Genomic DNA, 20,050 nt, shown 5'->3' on the forward strand with positions numbered 1-20,050 from the left:
TCTATTTGGATCCTGGCTAAATGTTTTGCTGTAACAAAAGCTTCTTGTGTGTAAGTTGATGCATATGCACTTAGTACACATACCTTTGCACTCATTCTTGTGTGTGAGTTGATGTATATGCTAGTACATACCTTTGCACTCATTCCTTCTTGTGTGTGAGTTAATGCATATGCTAGTACACATACCTTTGCACTCATTCTTTCTTGTGTGTGAGTTAATGCATCTGCTAGTACACATACCTTTGCACTCATTCTTGTGTGTGAGTTAATGCATATGCTAGTACACATACCTTTGCACTCATTCCTTCTTGTGTGTGAGTTAATGCATCTGCTAGTACACATACCTTTGCACTCATTCTTGTGTGTGAGTTAATGCATCTGCTAGTACACATACCTTTGCACTCATTCCTTCTTGTGTGTGAGTTAATGCATAGTACACATACCTTTGTACTCATTCTTGTATGTGAGTTGATGCATATGCTAATACACATACCTTTGCACTCATTCCTTCTTGTGTGTGAGTTAATGCATCTGCTAGTACACATACCTTTGCACTCATTCTTGTATGTGAGTTAATGCATATGCTAGTACACATACCTTTGCATTAATCCTGTAAAGAGGCTGTATTGTCACTGTGGAAAGCACTGCTCACATCATGGTGACCACAAAGCAAGGAAAGAATGAAAAGTGTTGTAGAATAAATTTAATCCCAATCCAGGGTTTCTATCCCACTTTCACCATTTAGTTCCTAGATAAAAGACATTCACCATTATATTTATAATAAGTCTTAATCAGCACAAGAGCTAGGCATCTACTCTCTGTGCTATTAGAATCTACTTTCCTATCAATAACCCCAAGTTATTATTTACTATTTTTCATTCAGACTGCTCTTAACTCCAGTTTGCCAGCTCTCAGAGCCATGTTTCTCAACTCCTAACTCATGGAGTCTTTCTTCTCTCTTCTTCCTCTTCTTGTGGTTTCCTCCATCCTCCAGACTGGGAACACCAAGCACCACATATCTCAATTCTGCTCAGCTATAGGCTGCAGGCATCTTTATTTACAAATCAGAAATGGGAGCAAGATCACATAGCCTCACTTCTCACTTGGGTCTATGGGCACACTCTGTCCTCTCTGGGGCAACCAGGTCTTGGGGGCCCACACTTGCATTACAATTCTAGCAAGATATCAAACCTTAACACAAAGAAACAGAGATAAGACAAACCCTTACAGGGCATGCCCATAGTGAACTGCTTCCTCCAAGAAAATACCTAGTCTCCACCACTTTTGAATAATGTCATTAACATGTGACTCCATAAATACACTAACCCACTGATACAATTAGAGTCCTTATGATGCAGTCACTTTCTGAATTCATCCACTGACTATCAAGCCTCTAGAACATGAGCTCTTCAGAAAATCCTGTATCTCCAAACCATAACAATACACAGCAAACATTTATTACAGTGACAGAATATTTACACAAAGAGGTACTTTCTCAGTCATCAAGAGAGAAGTATTGTCATGTATAGCAAAATGAACACAGAATATTTACACAAAGAGGTACTTTCTCAGTCATCAAGAGAGAAGTATTGTCATGTATAGCAAAATGAACAGAACCAGGCAATTTTGTTAACAGAAGTAAAGTAGGCACAAAACTCAAATACTGAGTGTTCTCAGCTGTGTGCTGCATGGGAAAGCATCAAATCCAAAGAACAGAGCAGAATGTAATTTACAGAAAGGATGGTGGGACTAGTACAATGGAAATTCCCTGGAATCTGCTAGGTTGATCTAGCAGGGACTCCTAGTAATGGGGGATACAGAACCTGAACTGACCATCTTCCGTAATCAGGCAAATCTTCCATTGGAGAGACTTGAAAACCAACCCAGTGACATAACTTTTGACCTATGTATACTTTGTCCTGCCTACAAGATATACTGGGACAATTGTGACATAGAACTTGTGGGAGTGGCCAGCCAATGACTGGTCTAACTTGAGGCCAAAATATTAGAAGAATCCTATGCCCAACACTGTTTGGCTGTCCAGGAACCAGAATCTGGATAAAACCAAAGACAGCTGGTAAAAAAAAAAAAAAAAGTCGGAGAGAGAGACCCAACCGCCTGGTCAGGTGGGCACTCCTGAGGCTGCAGAGCGGAAGAGACCACCAACACTGCTCACCCCTGCCCACATCCCTGGCCCAAGTGGAAACTGTATAAGGCCTCTGGGCTCCCGTGGGGGAGGGCCCAGGAGCGGCAGGACACCTGACTGAGACACCACCGGAACCTGAAGGAAACAGACCGGATAAACAGTTCTCTGCACCCAAATCCCGTGGGAGGGAGAGCTAAACCTTCAGAGAGGCAGACAAGCCTGGGAAACCAGAAGAGACTGCTCCCTGCACACACATCTCGGACGCCAGAGGAAAAAGCCAAAGACCATCTGGAACCCTGGTGCACTGAAGCTCCCGGAAGGGGCGGCACAGGTCTTCCTGGTTGCTGCCGCTGCAGAGAGCCCCTGGGCAGCACCCCACGAGCGAACTTGAGCCTCAGGACCACAAGTAAGACCAAATTTTCTGCTGCAAGAAAGCTGCCTGGTGAACTCAAGACACAGGCCCACAGGAACAGCTGAAGACCTGTAGAGAGGAAAAACTACACGCCCGAAAGCAGAACACTCTGTCCCCATAACTGACTGAAAGAGAGGAAAACAGGTCTACAGCACTCCTGACACACAGGCTTATAGGACAGTCTAGCCACGGTCAGAAATAGCAGAACAAAGTAACACTAGAGATAATCTGATGGCGAGAGGCAAGCGCAGGAACCCAAGCAACAGAAACCAAGACAACATGCCATCATCGGAGCCCAATTCTCCCACCAAAACAAACATGGAATATCCAAACACACCAGAAAAGCAAGATCTATTTTCAAAATCATATTTGATCATGATGCTGAAGGACTTCAAGAAAGACATGAACACACTTAGGGAAACACAGGAAAACATTAATAAACAAGTAGAAGCCTACAGAGAGGAATTGCAAAAATCCCTGAAAGAATTCCAGGAAAACACAATCAAACAGTTGAAGGAATTAAAAATGGAAATAGAAGCAATCAAGAAAGAACACATGGAAACAACCCTGGATATAGAAAACCAAAAGAAGAGACAAGGAGCTGTAGATACAAGCTTCACCAACAGAATACAAGAGATGGAAGAGAGAATCTCAGGAGCAGAAGATTCCATAGAAATCATTGACTCAACTGTCAAAGATAATGTAAAGCGGAAAAAGCTACTGGTCCAAAACATACAGGAAATCCAGGACTCAATGAGAAGATCAAACCTAAGGATAATAGGTATAGAAGAGAGTGAAGACTCCCAGCTCAAAGGACCAGTAAATATCTTCAACAAAATCATAGAAGAAAACTTCCCTAACCTAAAAAAAGAGATACCCATAGACATACAAGAAGCCTACAGAACTCCAAATAGATTGGACCAGAAAAGAAACACCTCCCGTCACATAATTGTCAAAACACCAAACACACAAAATAAAGAAAGAATATTAAAAGCAGTAAGGGAAAAAGGTCAAGTAACATATAAAGGGAGACCTATCAGAATCACACCAGACTTCTCGCCAGAAACTATGAAGGCCAGAAGATCCTGGACTGATGTCATACAGACCCTAAGAGAACACAAATGCCAGCCCAGGTTACTGTATCCAGCAAAACTCTCAATTAACATTGATGGAGAAACCAAGATATTCCATGACAAAACCAAATTTACACAATATCTTTCTACAAATCTGCACTACAAAGGATAATAAATGGTAAAGCCCAACATAAGGAGGCAAGCTATACCCTAGAAGAAGCAAGAAACTAATCGTCTTGGCAACAAAACAAAGAGAATGAAAGCACACAAACATAACCTCACATCCAAATATGAATATAAAGGGAAACAATAATCACTATTCCTTAATATCTCTCAATATCAATGGCCTCAACTCCCCAATAAAAAGACATAGATTAACAAACTGGATACGCAACGAGGACCCTGCATTCTGCTGCCTACAGTAAACACACCTCAGAGACAAAGACAGACACTACCTCAGAGTGAAAGGCTGGAAAACAACTTTCCAAGCAAATGGTCAGAAGAAGCAAGCTGGAGTAGCCATTCTAATATCAAATAAAATCAATTTCCAACTAAAAGTCATCAAAAAAGATAAGGAAGGACACTTCATATTCATCAAAGGAAAAATCCACCAAGATGAACTCTCAATCCTAAATATCTATGCCCCAAATACAAGGGCACCTACATACGTAAAAGAAACCTTACTAAAGCTCAAAACACACATTGCACCTCACACAATAATAGTGGGAGATTTCAACACCCCACTCTCATCAATGGACAGATCATGGAAACAGAAATTAAACAGTGATGTCGACAGACTAAGAGAAGTCATGAGCCAAATGGACTTAACAGATATTTATAGAACATTCTATCCTAAAGCAAAAGGATATACCTTCTTCTCAGCTCCTCATGGTACTTTCTCCAAAACCATATAATTGGTCAAAAAACGGGCCTCAACAGGTACAGAAAGATAGAAATAATCCCATGCGTGCTATCGGACGACCACAGCCTAAAACTGGTCTTCAATAACAATAAGGGAAGAATGCCCACATATACGTGGAAATTGAACAATGCTCTACTCAATGATAACCTGGTCAAGGAAGAAATAAAGAAAGAAATTAAAAACTTTTTAGAATTTAATGAAAATGAAGGTACAACATACCCAAACTTATGGGACACAATGAAAGCTGTACTAAGAGGAAAACTCATAGCGCTGAGTGCCTGCAGAAAGAAACAGGAAAGAGCATATGTCAGCAGCTTGACAGCACACCTAAAAGCTCTAGAACAAAAAGAAGCAAATACACCCAGGAGGAGTAGAAGGCAGGAAATAATCAAACTCAGAGCTGAAATCAACCAGGTAGAAACAAAAAGGACCATAGAAAGAATCAACAGAACCAAAAGTTGGTTCTTTGAGAAAATCAACAAGATAGATAAACCCTTAGCCAGACTAACGAGAGGACACAGAGAGTGCGTCCAAATTAACAAAATCAGAAATGAAAAGGGAGACATAACTACAGATTCAGAGGAAATTCAAAAAATCATCAGATCTTACTATAAAAGCCTTTATGCAACAAAATTTGAAAATCTTCAGGAAATGGACAATTTCCTAGACAGATACCAGGTATCGAAGTTAAATCAGGAACAGATAAACCAGTTAAACAACCCCATAACTCCTAAGGAAATAGAAGCAGTCATTAAAGGTCTCCCAACCAAAAAGAGCCCAGGTCCAGACGGGTTTAGTGCAGAATTCTATCAAACCTTCATAGAAGACCTCATACCAATATTATCCAAACTATTCCACAAAATTGAAACAGATGGAGCCCTACCGAATTCCTTCTATGAAGCCACAATTACTCTTATACCTAAACCACACAAAGACACAACAAAGAAAGAGTACTTCAGACCAATTTCCCTTATGAATATTGACGCAAAAATACTCAATAAAATTCTGGCAAACCGAATTCAAGAGCACATCAAAACAATCATCCACCATGATCAAGTAGGCTTCATCCCAGGCATGCAGGGATGGTTTAATATACGGAAAACCATCAACGTGATCCATTATATAAACAAACTGAAAGAACAGAACCACATGATCATTTCATTAGATGCTGAGAAAGCATTTGACAAAATTCAACACCCCTTCATGATACTGGAAAGAATAGGAATTCAAGGCCCATACCTAAACATAGTAAAAGCCATATACAGCAAACCAGTTGCTAACATTAAACTAAATGGAGAGAAACTTGAAGCAATCCCACTAAAATCAGGGACTAGACAAGGCTGCCCACTCTCTCCCTACTTATTCAATATAGTTCTTGAAGTTCTAGCCAGAGCAATCAGACAACAAAAGGAGATCAAAGGGATACAGATCGGAAAAGAAGAGGTCAAAATATCACTATTTGCAGATGACATGATAATATATTTAAGTGATCCCAAAAGTTCCACCAGAGAACTACTAAAGCTGATAAACAACTTCAGCAAAGTGGCTGGGTATAAAATTAACTCAAATAAATCAGTTGCCTTCCTCTATACAAAAGAGAAACAAGCCGAGAAAGAAATTAGGGAAACGACACCCTTCATAATAGACCCAAATAATATAAAGTACCTCGGTGTGACTTTAACCAAGCAAGTAAAAGATCTGTACAATAAGAACTTCAAGACACTGAGGAAAGAAATTGAAGAAGACCTCAGAAGATGGAAAGATCTCCCATGCTCATGGATTGGCAGGATTAATATAGTAAAAATGGCCATTTTACCAAAAGCAATCTACAGATTCAATGCAATCCCCATCAAAATACCAATCCAATTCTTCAAAGAGTTAGACAGAACAATTTGCAAATTCATCTGGAATAACAAAAAACCCAGGATAGCTAAAGCTATCCTCAACAATAAAAGGACTTTAGGGGGAATCACTATCCCTGAACTCAAGCAGTATTACAGAGCAATAGTGATAAAAACTGCATGGTATTGGTACAGAGACAGACAGATAGACCAATGGAATAGAATTGAAGACCCAGAAATGAACCCACACACCTATGGGCACTTGATTTTTGACAAAGGAGCCAAAACCATCCAATGGAAAAAAGATAGCATTTTCAGCAAATGGTGCTGGTTCAACTGGAGGTCAACATGTAGAAGAATGCAGATCGATCCATGCTTATCACCCTGTACAAAGCTTAAGTCCAAGTGGATCAAGGACCTCCACATCAAACCAGACACACTCAAACTAATAGAAGAAAAACTAGGGAAGCATCTGGAACACATGGGCACTGGAAAAAATTTCCTGAACAAAACACCAATGGCTTATGCTCTAAGATCAAGAATCGACAAATGGGATCTCATAAAACTGCAAAGCTTCTGTAAGGCAAAGGACACTGTGGTTAGGACAAAACGGCAACCAACAGATTGGGAAAAGATCTTTACCAATCCTACAACAGATAGAGGCCTTATATCCAAAATATACAAAGAACTCAAGACGTTAGACCGCAGGGAAACAAATAACCCTATTAAAAAATGGGGTTCAGAGCTAAACAAAGAATTCACAGCTGAGGAATGCCGAATGGCGGAGAAACACCTAAAGAAATGTTCAACATCTTTAGTCATAAGGGAAATGCAAATCAAAACAACCCTGAGATTTCACCTCACACCAGTGCGATTGGCTAAGATCAAAAACTCAGGTGACAGCAGATGCTGGCGAGGATGTGGAGAAAGAGGAACACTCCTCCATTGTTGGTGGGATTGCAGACTGGTACAACCATTCTGGAAATCAGTCTGGAGGTTCCTCAGAAAATTGGACATTGAACTGCCTGAGGATCCAGCTATACCTCTCTTGGGCATATACCCAAAAGATGCCTCAACATATAAAAGAGACACGTGCTCCACTATGTTCATCGCAGCCTTATTTATAATAGCCAGAAAATGGAAAGAACCCAGATTCCCTTCAACAGAGGAATGGATACAGAAAATGTGGTACATCTACACAATGGAATATTACTCAGCTATCAAAAACAACGAGTTTATGAAATTCGTAGGCAAATGGTTGGAACTGGAAAATATCATCCTGAGTGAGCTAACCCAATCACAGAAAGACATACATGGTATGCACTCATTGATAAGTGGCTATTAGCCCAAATGCTTGAATTACCCTAGATCCCTAGAACAAACGAAACTCAAGACGTATGATCAAAATGTGAATGCTTCACTCCTTCTTTAAATGAGGAAAAAGAATACCCTTGGCAGGGAAGGGAGAGGCAAAGATTAAAACAGAGACTGAAGGAACACCCATTCAGAGCCTGCCCCACATGTGGCCCATACATATACAGCCTCCCAATTAGACAAGATGGATGAAGCAAAGAAGTGCAGACCGACAGGAGCCGGATGTAGATCTCTCCTGAGAGACACAGCCAGAATACAGCAAATACAGAGGCGAATGCCAGCAGCAAACCACTGAACTGAGAATAGGTCCCCTATTGAAGGAATCAGAGAAAGAACTGGAAGAGCTTGAAGGGGCTCGAGACCCCAAAAGTACAACAATGCCAAGCAACCAGAGCTTCCAGGGACTAAGCCACTACCTAAAGACTATACATGGACTGACCCTGGACTCTGACCCCATAGGTAGCAATGAATATCCTAGTAAGAGCACCAGTGGAAGGGGAAGCCCTGGGTCCTGCTAAGACTGAACCCCCAGTGAACTAGTCTATGGGGGGAGGGCGGCAATGGGGGGAGGGTTGGGAGGGGAACACCCATAAGGAAGGGGAGGGGGGAGGGGGATGTTTGCCCGGAAACCGGGAAAGGGAATAACACTCGAAATGTATATAAGAAATACTCAAGTTAATAAAAAAAAAAAAAGTCAATGAAATGATTTCTAATGACATTTTGCTCTACTCATAGGGATCAGTGCCTATATCAGAAAAGAGACTTTATGTAGCAACTGATAAGAGCAGATGTAGAGACCCACAGCCAAATATTAAGAAGAACTCAAGAAACCCTGTGGAAGAGGGGGAGGAATGATTGTAGGAACCATAATGGTCAAGGACAACATGAGAACACAGCCCAGCGAGTCAACGAAGCAGGGCTTATAGGTGTTCACAGAGACTGAAGCAGCATATAGTCTGTATGGTCCAACCTAGGTCCTCTGTGTATAGGCCATAGTTGTGTCATTTGGTGTTCTTGCGGGACTTTAACAATGGGAACAGGGGACTGTCCCTAGCTTTTTTGCCTGCTCCTGGGACACTTTTTCTCTGACTGGGATGCCAATTCCAGACTAAGTTTATGTCTGATCTTATTGTCCTTGTTATGCTGTGTTCAGCAGATACCCTGCGAAGCCTGGTCTTCTCTGAAGGGAAGTGGAAAGGAATGGATTTAGGAGAAGAAGCTAGGAGAAATGGAGGGAGGGGAAACTATGGTCATGGTTATTGGATGAAAGAAGAATATTTTTTTAATTAAAATGGTTTGGAAGGACTAAGAAGGTTTGGATAATGGATTTCAAAACACAGTTAAGTAGAAAGACGACAGCTTCTTCTTCTATAGAACAACAGGATAACAACAGTTTAAATAACCCACTAAACATGTTGAAAATCTGGAAGCTATAGCAAATAGATAAAATGTATAAGGAGCTGGGAATGCCAAGTGCCTCTGTCTGATACCTACACATAGTCCATGTGTCCTGAATTACCACACTGTACCCCACACATATGTGCAATTATTATATATCAATTAAAATTTTAAGTTAACACTTAATGTAAGCTGGACTGGTAGTACAAAATTTTAATCCAAGATCAACCTTGTCTACATAGTGAGTTCCAGAACAATTCTTAAAACTCTAATAAAAAAGAAAGAAATATCAAGAACATAGTACCAATATCAATAATGAAAGCAGACAATAAGTATGTATTTTATTTTAACAATATAACAGGGTTATGGAATGTGTAGCTCATATGTGAGTCCCTGGGTTCAATCTCCTAAGGAAACATACTCAACAAGCTCCCTGAAATACAGAACATACTTAAAGCAAGAGGGAACAGGTATCCTGTTAACACATAATTTAAAGAAATTAAAACATAATTTAAAATATACTAGCTGGTAGTCTATACTGGTAAATTTGATTAATCAATAAAGAAAAAAACATTTCCATGTACTTTTTAAAAAATTAAAGGGGAAAGAACATCTTTCAACTTATTTTAGAACCTATGAGAACCTGAAGTTCAGCCTGAGAAGAGCTTTGCAGAAAAGCTGCAGTCTAAAATCCCTCACACACAGACATGGGGAGACCACTGATGAAACAACAAAGCAACCAGAAGATACTTAAGAACTTCCTATATCAGAAAAGGGAGATAATCCAAGGAAAAGCTATATAATTATCTCAATAAACACAATGGAATAGTTAGCCAAAATCCAATGCTACTTCTTGTTTTCAAAAGTCACTCAGAAAACTAGAAGTCAACGAAGCTTCTATCTGATTAATGTCTACACAAAACATCTATAGTTACCATCATGCTCCATGGTAAAACAATAAATACTTGTTTCTAAAGTCACAGATAAAGATAAGAATATCTGCTCTCAGTATGGAAATTCAACATTGTATCAGTGTTCACTATCAGGTACAAAAATTAAAAGGAATACACAAAGATTGAGAGATAAACAAATAAAACTGTTTTTATTTGGAATGCAATAAATATATCTATTAAGGTCAAAGGATTTTGCTTCTAAAAAACTATTAAATCTACTACATAAATTCAACCAAGTCCTAGAATTGACCTTGACACTATTTAAAAGGCAATTCTATTTGTTTCTAGGAATGACAAGCACAAGAGGTAGAAAAAAAATCTTTAACTAATACATTTTGCAGAAGCACAAAAAAGTCTAAAATACTTGACATACGTTTAACAGGAGACATAGAAGCCCACTATGTAGAAATGTCAGAATATTGCTTTGAGAAACTGGAAAACAAATAGGTGAGATGAAACACACATAAGACACAAAGTTATCAAAAAATGCCATCCATCCCCATATTGATCGATAGATTCAATACAATTCCTGTCAACAGCCAAATACATTCTTGATAGAAATTTGCAAGCAGGTACTAAAATTTTTATAGAAATACAAACAATCTACAATAAAACCGCAATTCTTAAAGGTAACGAGCTGATAAGAAGACACAGTATGACTATAATTCTTACTATATGAAACTATAGTAATTAAAGTGGTTTCATGTTGGCTGAGTCCCGAAGAAGATAAATATATAGAACCATGTGTTTCCATTTTCTTATAATTGAATTATTCCCTGCTGAAGGTCAGAGGTTCACAAGGCTTAGGAAGCTAAGAAAATCTATAAGGTGCAGGAAGTTCCTAAAGTTATAAGATTCACAAGTGCCCTCTCCTTGGTAAGAAAAGCAGTTAGCAACTTTCTGGAAGAGGAGACACCCCTGTGTGAGCCACCTGGAGGCCATGCTGACAGAGGCACAGGTGCTGCTCTCTCCACTTGCCCCCCACCCCATGATGAGAAAAACCACCTTTGAGTCCCTCATATTAGTATAAGTAACCTTCAGTGGTGCTCTTCGAGTTAGATACACAAACTGACTGGCTCACCAAACAGTACTCTGGTTAAATCACTCATTTCGTTTGTCACTGGTGTTATCTGTAGTAAATAGAAGTTAGTGCACCTCCCTCTAAGAAAAAACACACAGCAAACCAGAATCATATCCAGAAATAAGTGAGACCTGGAAGGGATTCCTAACAGAATTAAGGAATGGAGGGTCTGAGGGCTGTTTGAAAGGTACCCTGATTCCTGGTCTCGATAGGTCAAATCCTCGGGGGACCCTTAGGAACTGCAGGTGCATTCCCAGTCTCCCAGCAGATCAGGGTCTTTTCTGGTAGCTGCAGTCCTCACAGTCCCGGGTAGACAGATCAGTCACATAGGGCAATGCCTCAAGCCTCACAGGTGAGGATGTGACCATAAGTCATGTAGGCTCAAGATAGAAGCAGGACCACACCCCCAAATATGTAGATGAGGTCTTCCCAAGCTCTCAGGCCAAACCAATAGAAAGTACCTGCTGTCAGACACTGACCCATCCAAAAACTGTATTTAAGAATCATGTTCAGAAGGATTAAAGGTATGCAGGAATTAGTCCATTGTCTGAGAGCTTCTGTCATAAGACCTGTAACACTGCCACTTGGCGAAGAGATCTGAAACCCTGAAATCACCCCCAGAAGCTCCCCTGAACCCCTCACCATCTACTCAGTCTCCTGCTGACTCAGCCTGGCTGAACAACCGAAGTGACAGTGGTAAAAAGGAGAAGGACCAGCAGCAGGGGCAGCGAAAGCTGTTCCTCCTCCCTGCCTGAGTTCTCTTCCCTTTGCTTGAACCCATGCACCTAGCCAGGCCAGAAATCTCCATGGAAAACACCAGGCACCAGAGCCCCACAAAGGAACATTAAATATAAATTTTAAAAAAAATTTACAAAGATTTCAAAATTCTGCTCATCAGAAAGTATTCGCAAAAACATGACTGATTAAAATTTAGAATATATATGCAAAGGGACTTTTCCAAACTAACAGTACTGACAGTCAAATTAAGAACAGGCAAAATAATTTGGACAGGTTCTTTAGGAAGCAATGTTATGTACAGAAAAGATGTGCATGTGAAGAGATGTCCAAATTTTGTTCATCCTCTGATAAGCATTAAAAACAACATCTCTAGCTGCATATTGACTAGAACGAGTGCCATTAAAGAGACTGGCTGTGGGACAAGTTGATCACCCCAGAAGCCAGGGCAAGATCATGAGGCAGAAACTTGGAACAGAAACAGTAGAGGAAGACTGCTTGCTCTGGCTTCCTCCTAGCATCTGGTCATCTGGCTTTCTTGCCCAGCCCAGGTTACGTACTTAATAATGTTTTTTCCATAATGGGCTGGACACTCCCATATCAATCATCAATCAAGAGAGTGTGCTACATACCCATCCACTAGACAAACTGTGACTGGAAAATCCCTTAATTCAGACTCCCTCACGTGATGCTGGACTGTGACAAGTTGTCCTAGTTAGGGCCTGTTGCTGTGATAAACACCATGACCAAAAGCAACTTGGGAAGGAAAGGGCTTAATTCATCTGAAAGCTTATAGTGCATTATCTAGGGAAGTCAGGACAAGAACTCAAGGCAAGCATCAGTGTCAGGAACTGAGACAGAGATAAGAGAAGAGCACTGATTAGTGCCGCTAACAGTGGCTCATATCACACCCCAGACCCAACTGCCCACAGTGGGCTGGGCCTTATTACAGCTGCCCTTAATCAAGAAAATGCCCCAAAGCCATGCCCCTCGGGCAATCTGATAAAGAAAATTTCTCAGCTAAGATTCCCTCTTCCCAGGCATGTCTGGTGGTTTTGTTAACAGAAGCAAGCTAGCACACAAGTTGAAACCTGAAGCTAATGAGAACAGGGCCTTCCTTGTAATCTTTGTCACTTCTATGTGCATACCTGTGTCGATGCATTTAACACACTTCATTAGAATGATCCCTTCACATTTCCTTGTTCATCATGTGCTATCGAGTGACAGTGGACTTCACGGAACATTCTCACTCAGCATCCATCACGTCTTGAACATTTATAGGTATTCAGAAATATTTGTTGAACACTATTGCTGTTTCACCTTGAAGAGGGGCAACTTTCATTGTAAGAGATGCTGGCAGAATGTCCAGCTGACGGGTCAAACAAAAAAAAAAAACAAAATGGGTTATGGAGTCAAGTAAAAATTATAGTCCTAGAGCTTGACGAAGATGGCCCATGTACATTCTATTTCCACACCGTGTGAGGCTTGCCTTGAGGGTTTCAGTTTGATTTGTTCTTTATTTGCTTGACCTCTGGTTGGTCTATCTCTCTCCTCCACATGAACTAGAGAATATGCATCTAGAATTATTTTCTTTTACAAAGCTAATTATTTTTATTTTTATTGTGTGTATTTGTATGTACATGTGCACATGAGCGTACAAATGTCCTCAGAGGCTAAAATGGTCCTAGAACCCCTCAAAGTGAAGTCACATGTGGTTGTGAGCCACCAGCCTTGGGTGCCAGGAACTGAACTCAGGTCCTCTGCAAGAGCAGCGTGTGCTCTTAGCCTTTTAGCCATTTCTTCAGCTCCTAAATTTATTTCCTTAAAACTAATATATAACATCTCTTTCCCATGCAAAAAATTCCCTTCTCCTTAGATCAAAGCTATTTTAATAATGGGTCCTTACTATATATTAACATAATCAAGTCTACATTACCACAAAAAAAAAAAAAAAATTCTGAAGCCTGCAATGACCAAAAGAGGGAAAGTTCAAGATCGTTTTTCCTTAAATTTATCCTTCTCATGGCTGGTTCCGAACTGCTGCTTACGCCAAACCGGTGGCAAAATGACTAACGTGAACATTGCTCTGGTCGCTGTAAGTGGCCCACGTCACAGCCACTCAGACTTCATGGGCAACGTTTGCCGTACAAGGCTGCAAAGGCTACCAGAAAGCCTGGAAGGGTCAACCAATCTCAGTGTAGCAAAAGGACAGAAAGGGTTCGGTGGACGGCTCACACTTTTCACTTTATGTGGAGTTACCAAAATTCGTTCCAATTTTTCTCCAATACTGCCTCTATATTTCTTATTTGTTCTTACTACTAGTGTTATTTATACTGAGTACAGGAAATGGAGGTAAGATTCACTTTGCTCTCCTCTGCAGGCTGAATCCTTGCTTCTTTGTTGTTGTCGTTGTTGTGTTGTTGCTGCTGCTGCTGCTGCTGCTGCTAGAATGGAGAAAGTCAGGCTCCTTTTCCCCCCAGCATTTCTGAACCAGCAATGCCTAGGATCTGGTATGATCACTCTTTCCTTTGCCTCTATTGAACATAAAATGGTAGCTCATTTCTAATTTTAATTTGCTTTACTGTGATCACCAGAAACCTTTCAACTCTGCTACATATTTAGTTACATATCCTCTTCTCTGACTTAACTCTTTACAGCCCCTGCCTACTTCTCCAGCCGCTAATTTGTCATTCAGTATTGGTTTTATCTTGCTGAAATTACATTTTTTTAAAAAACGAAAACACAAAAAGATTTGTAGCCTTGAACGCATTGCCTTTCGGATTTATCTTTTCATCCCTTTCTGTTTCAGGAAAATCACCAGCCTTAAGGTATTCTAACGGGTAGAGTCTCAGGCATGGAAGAATGGCTCTGAGTTCTCCTGTAAAACTTACCAGGCAATGCTCGGCCTAACCTGACTTTCAAACAGAATAATGTCTGCTGCATGCTAACATTTCATTTAGCAGTTTTAAAATCTATCCACAAAAATTAGGCATCAGCAAGTCTTTTTGACAAGAAGCACAAAATCCTCTGTCTTCTCAGTCTCTTCTGTGCCAGCACGACAACTGCAAAGGACTCTAATTCCTGTGGGAGAAAAGGCCTCACCTCTCCCGTAATGAAACACAGGCCACAGTCAAATATAATGTGTGGATTTGAGATTGATACGCCAGGCATTTGACAAACTTAATTTGTTCCCCAAGGATACATAATCAGCATTGCAAAATTTTTCACACGACACTGGGGTGAGTTTGCATAATCTTCCACTCAGCATTCAGAGAAACCCTTCAGCAGAATAACTATGTCTACCTTCCTTGAGAGAGCTCAGAGAAATTTACAAGCCATAATTAATCCAGAGAGCATTTACAAGACCATGAAGTAAGGGCAAACACTGTTTTCTTTTAATGCACAAAGAACAAATAAGAACCATTAAAGATTCAGTGGAATAGCAGGTTGAAGAGAAATGCCCTGGTGGCAGAGAAGAGCCAGTCATGACTCCTCTTCTGTCCTGGCCAGTAAAGGTTTGCTCAGGCTCTCCCTCTCTTAATAAACAGAAGCAATAGAAAGAACCCTACCCTGGGCCAGTCAGCAGATAATAGGATAATATCGCTTGACTTAACTCCAGTCTTACTCCTTCCAAGGCAGTGTCACATAAAAGGCAAAAATGAAAATTAACATCTTTTTGCATAGCTTGTTATCTCTTTCTGAGCAGATGATAAGGCTTCTCAAGTTTTAAATACTATTAAAAATTGGATTTCGAATAATATGACTCAAGTAGGAATATCATTTTATTTCTTTATGGAGATATGAAAAGGGGAATATTTAGATAGGCTGACAGAATTTGATATACATTTTAAAGTATGTACAATTATTAGAGGATAATTTTTCTTTTCAGTTAGAATTTTGCTATTTAATTGTTATAATAACTATTTAAATATACACAACATATTAGAAGTGGTAACAATGAAAGCCACAATAAACTAAATGTCTGTTTTATACTTATAAATTTTATGAAATATATAGACACTAAAGTATTTAGTTGTAGAACTTTTGGATTCTGTTTTCTTCTGTTAGATTCTGTTTTGGGGACTGAGGAAATAATTTTTTTTATCAGGTTTTCCAAAATTTTACCCATCTTACAAGGTAGCAGAGAAATTCTGTTGGTTCTGTTCTCAAAAGCAATCCTTCTCCATTATTTGCAATCTTTCATCTTTCTTATCTCACCTTAGCACAGCCCACAATGTCCTGGGCTTCCTGTTTTACTGGTACCTTTCATTTTATGTCAATGTACCACTAACTACCAAAACAAGCAAATTTGACAATGTCAAAATCAAAACAAACATTTACCCATTACAAACAAAATAAAATCTACACTTCTCGTGGTGTGTTATAAAATCCCACATGACATTATAATCCATGTCTAATTCTGTATCTGTGTCATCTTACATTCTTTTTTAATTTTTTTATTTATTTTTACACTCCAGATTTTATTCCCCTCCTGATCCACAGCCCAACTGTTCCACATGCCATACCTCCCTCCCCAAATCCCCGACCCCTATCTCCACAGGATGTCCCCACCCCACCCACCCAACCAGACCTCTAAACATCCTAGGGCCTCCAGTGTCTTGAGAGTTAGGTGCATCTTCTCTGACTGAACACAGACCCAGCAGTCCTCTGCTGTATACGTGTTGGAGGCCTCATCTTAGCTGGTATATATTGCCTGGTTCGTGGTCCAATGTCTAAGAGATATTGGGGTCCAGGCTAGTTGAGACTGTTGGTCCTCTTACGGGTTGCCTTCCTCAGCTTCCTCCAGCTTTTCCCTAATTCAACCTCAGGGGCAGCAGCTTCTGTGCATTGGTTGGGTGCACATATCTGCATCTGACTCTGTCAGTTGCTTATTGGGTCTTTTGAAGGACAGTCATGGTTGGTCCCTTTTTGTGAACACCCCACACCTGCAGTAACGGTGTTAGGTCTTAGGGCCTCCCCTTGAGCTGGAGCCCACTTTGGTCCTGTCACTGAACTTTCTTTTCCTCAGGCTCCTCTCCATTTCCATCCCTGCAGTTCTTTCAGACAGGAACAATTATGGGCCAGAGCTTTGACTGTGGGATAGCAACCCCATCCCTTTACTTGAGGCCTTGTATTCTGCTGGAAGTGGGCTCGCAAGTTCCCTCTCCCCAATGTAAAGGATTTCATCTACCCCTCTCCCCCATTTGAGTCCTGAGAGTCTCACCTCCCAGGTCTCTGGTACATTCTGGAGGGTCCTCCCAACCTCCTTCCTCCTGAGGTTGGCTGTTTCCATTCTTTCTGCTGGCCCTCAGGGTTTCAGTCCTTTTCCCCCACACAATACTAGATCATGCTCCCCTTTCTCCCCCAACCCTTGTCACTTTTCCCTCTCAGGTCTCTTCCTACCTCCCCCCTTGTGGTTGCTTTTTTCTCCCTCCCAAGTGGGACTGAGGCGTCCTCATTTGGGCCCTTCAGCTTGTTCTCATTTTTGAGTTCTGTGAACTGTATCTTGGGTATTCTGTACTTGGTTTGGGGGTTTTTTTTGTTTGTTTTTTTTTTGTTTGTTTGTTTGTTTTGTTTTTTGTTGGTTTTTTGGGGGGTTTTGGGGTTTTTTTGTTTGTTTTTTGTTTTTTGGTGTGGTGGTAATAGCCACTTATTAGTGAGGATATACCATGCATGTCTTTTTGGGTCTGAGTTACCTCACTCAGGATGATATTTTCAAGTTCCATCCATTTGCCTACAAAACTCAGGATGTCCTCATTCTTAATAGCTGAGTAGTATTCCATTGTGTAAATGAACCACATTTTCTGTATCCCTTTCTCTGTAGTGGGACATCTGGATTGTTTCCAGCTTCTGGTTATCATAAATAAAGCTGCTATGAACATAGTGGAACATGTGCCCCTGTGACATATTTCCAAAAGTGGTATGTCTAGGTCTTATAGATAGATCTATTTCCAATTTTCTGAGGAACCTCCAAATTGATTCCCAGAGTGCCTGTAACAGTTTGCAATCTCACAAGCAATTATCGCTCCCCATCCTCACCAACATGTGTTGTAACCTGTGGCTTTGATCTTAGCCATTATGGTTGGTAAAGTGGAATCTCAGGGTCGCTTTGATTTTCATTTCTCTGATCAATAGCAATTTTGAACATTTCTTTAGGTGCTTCTCAGTCATTTGAGATTCCTCCATTGTGAATTCTTAATATAGTTCTATACCCCATTTTTTGATTGGGTTGTTTGGTGTTTTGGTGATTAGCTTCTTGAGTTATTTATATATTTTGGATATTAGCCCTCTATTGGAAGTGAGGTTAAGTGAATATTGTTTTCCAATCTGTAGGTTGAAGATTTCTCTTATTGACTATATCTTTTGCCTTACAGAAGCTTTCCAGTTTCATGAGGTCCCATTTATCAATTATTGATCTTAGAGTGTAAGCCATTCTGTTTAGAAAATTCCCCCTAAATAAACATCTGATAAATATATGGGATGGTGATTCCCCCAGAAGTATTTTATTGTTGAGAATAGTTTTGCTATCCTGGGTTTTTTGTTATTCCAAATGAATTTGCAAATTTCTCTTTCTAGCTCTACAAAGAATTGAGTTGGAATTTTGCTGGGGATTGCATTGAATCTGCAGATTGCTTTTGGCAAGATGGCCATTTTTTACTTTATTAATCTTGTGACTACAAGGAAGGGTGTAGTTTCCCAAATTTCTTTCTCAGCCTGTTTATCCTTTGAGAAGAGGAAGGCTACTGATTTGTTTGAGTTAATTTTATATCCAGCCACTTTTTTGAAGTTGTTTACCAGGTTTAGGAATTCTCTGGTGAAAATTTTGGGGTCATGTAAGTATACTATCACACCATCTACAAATAATGATACATTTATTTCTTCTTTACCAATTTTTATCTCCTTTATCTCTTTTTGTTGTCTTATTGTTCTAGGTAGCACTTTCAGCTTTACACTGAATAGATATGGGGAGAGTGGGCATCCTTGTCTTGTCCCCAATTATAGTGGGATTATTTCAAGTTTCTCTCCATTTAGTTTGATATTGGCTATTTGCTTGCTATATATTACTTTTATTATATTAAGGTATGGACATTGAATTCCTGAGCTTTCCAAGAATTTTATCATGAAGGGGTGTTAAATTTTGTCAAATGCTTTCTCAGCATATAATGAGATGATCATGTTTTTTTTTCCTTTGAGTATGTTTATATAGCGGATGACATTGGTGGATTTCTGTATAGTGAACCATCCCTGCATCCCCTGAATGAAGCCTACTTGATCATGATTGATGATCATTTTGATGTGTTCTTTGATGGAGTCAGTTTGCAAGAACTTTATTGAGTATTTTTGCATCTATATTCATAAGGGAAATTGGTCTGAAGTCCTTTTTCTTTGTTGGGCCTTTGTGTGGTTTTTCCATGGTTCCACTACCCATGGGAAAAAAATCCATTTCTATCTTGTGGAATAGTTTGAAGAGTATTTATATTAGGTCTTCTTTGAAGCTCTGATAGAATATTCTGGACGAAACCCATCCGGTTCTGAGCCTTTTTGGTTGGGAGACTTTTAATGACTGCTTCAATTGCTTTTGGGGTTATGGGACTGTTTAGATGGTTTTTCTGATCCTGATTTAAATTTAGTACCTGGTATCTGTCTAGAAAATTCTCCATTTCCTCCAGATTTTCTAGTTTTGTTCAGTATAGGCTTTTGTAGTAGCATCTGATAATTTTTTTTTTACTTTCTTCAGTTTCATTGTTATGTCTCCCTTTTCATTTCTGATTGTGTTAATTTGAATACTGTCTCTGTGCCCTCCAGTTAGTGCAGCTAAGGGTTTATCTATCTTGTTGATTTTTTTCAAAGAACCAGCTCCTGGTTTTTTTTTTTTTTTTTTTTTTTTTGACTCTTTGTATAGTTCTTTTTGTTTCTACTTGGTTGATTTCAGCTCAGAGTTTGATTATTTCCTGCTGTCTACTCCTCTTGGGCGTATTTCTTTCTTGCTTTTTCTAGGGTGTAGTTTCCCTCCTTGTGTTGGAGTTTTCCATCTATTTCCATATTATAGGAATATTCCTATCTTCGTAGGGCTGGGTTTATGTGACAATATTGTGTAAATTTTGTTTTCTCACAG

At 39.8% G+C, this 20,050-nt stretch overlaps 1 protein-coding gene across 22 annotated transcripts in view; it reads right to left on the reverse strand.

Moving 5' to 3' along the window:
* LOC120094358 (uncharacterized) overlaps nt 1–20,050 on the reverse strand; it is a 380,216-nt gene that overhangs the window by 298,171 nt on the left and 61,995 nt on the right. For 5 of the 22 annotated variants that reach the window (XR_015627467.1, XR_015627470.1, XR_015627461.1 and 2 more), the window contains one exon: nt 597–747. The exons of 14 other annotated variants lie outside the window; for them this stretch is intronic. The gene's annotated coding sequence lies outside the window, so the exon portion shown is untranslated. Of the gene's footprint in view, nt 1–596; nt 748–13,082; nt 13,304–20,050 lie in introns of those variants that run through there. 3 more of the 22 variants (XR_015627474.1, XR_015627471.1, XR_015627482.1) reach the window with 1 other exon arrangement.

Source organism: Rattus norvegicus, chromosome 8 (genome assembly GCF_021556685.1).
Source record: "Rattus norvegicus strain SHRSP/BbbUtx chromosome 8, alternate assembly SHRSP_T2T, whole genome shotgun sequence".
Lineage (NCBI taxonomy): Eukaryota > Metazoa > Chordata > Mammalia > Rodentia > Muridae > Rattus > Rattus norvegicus.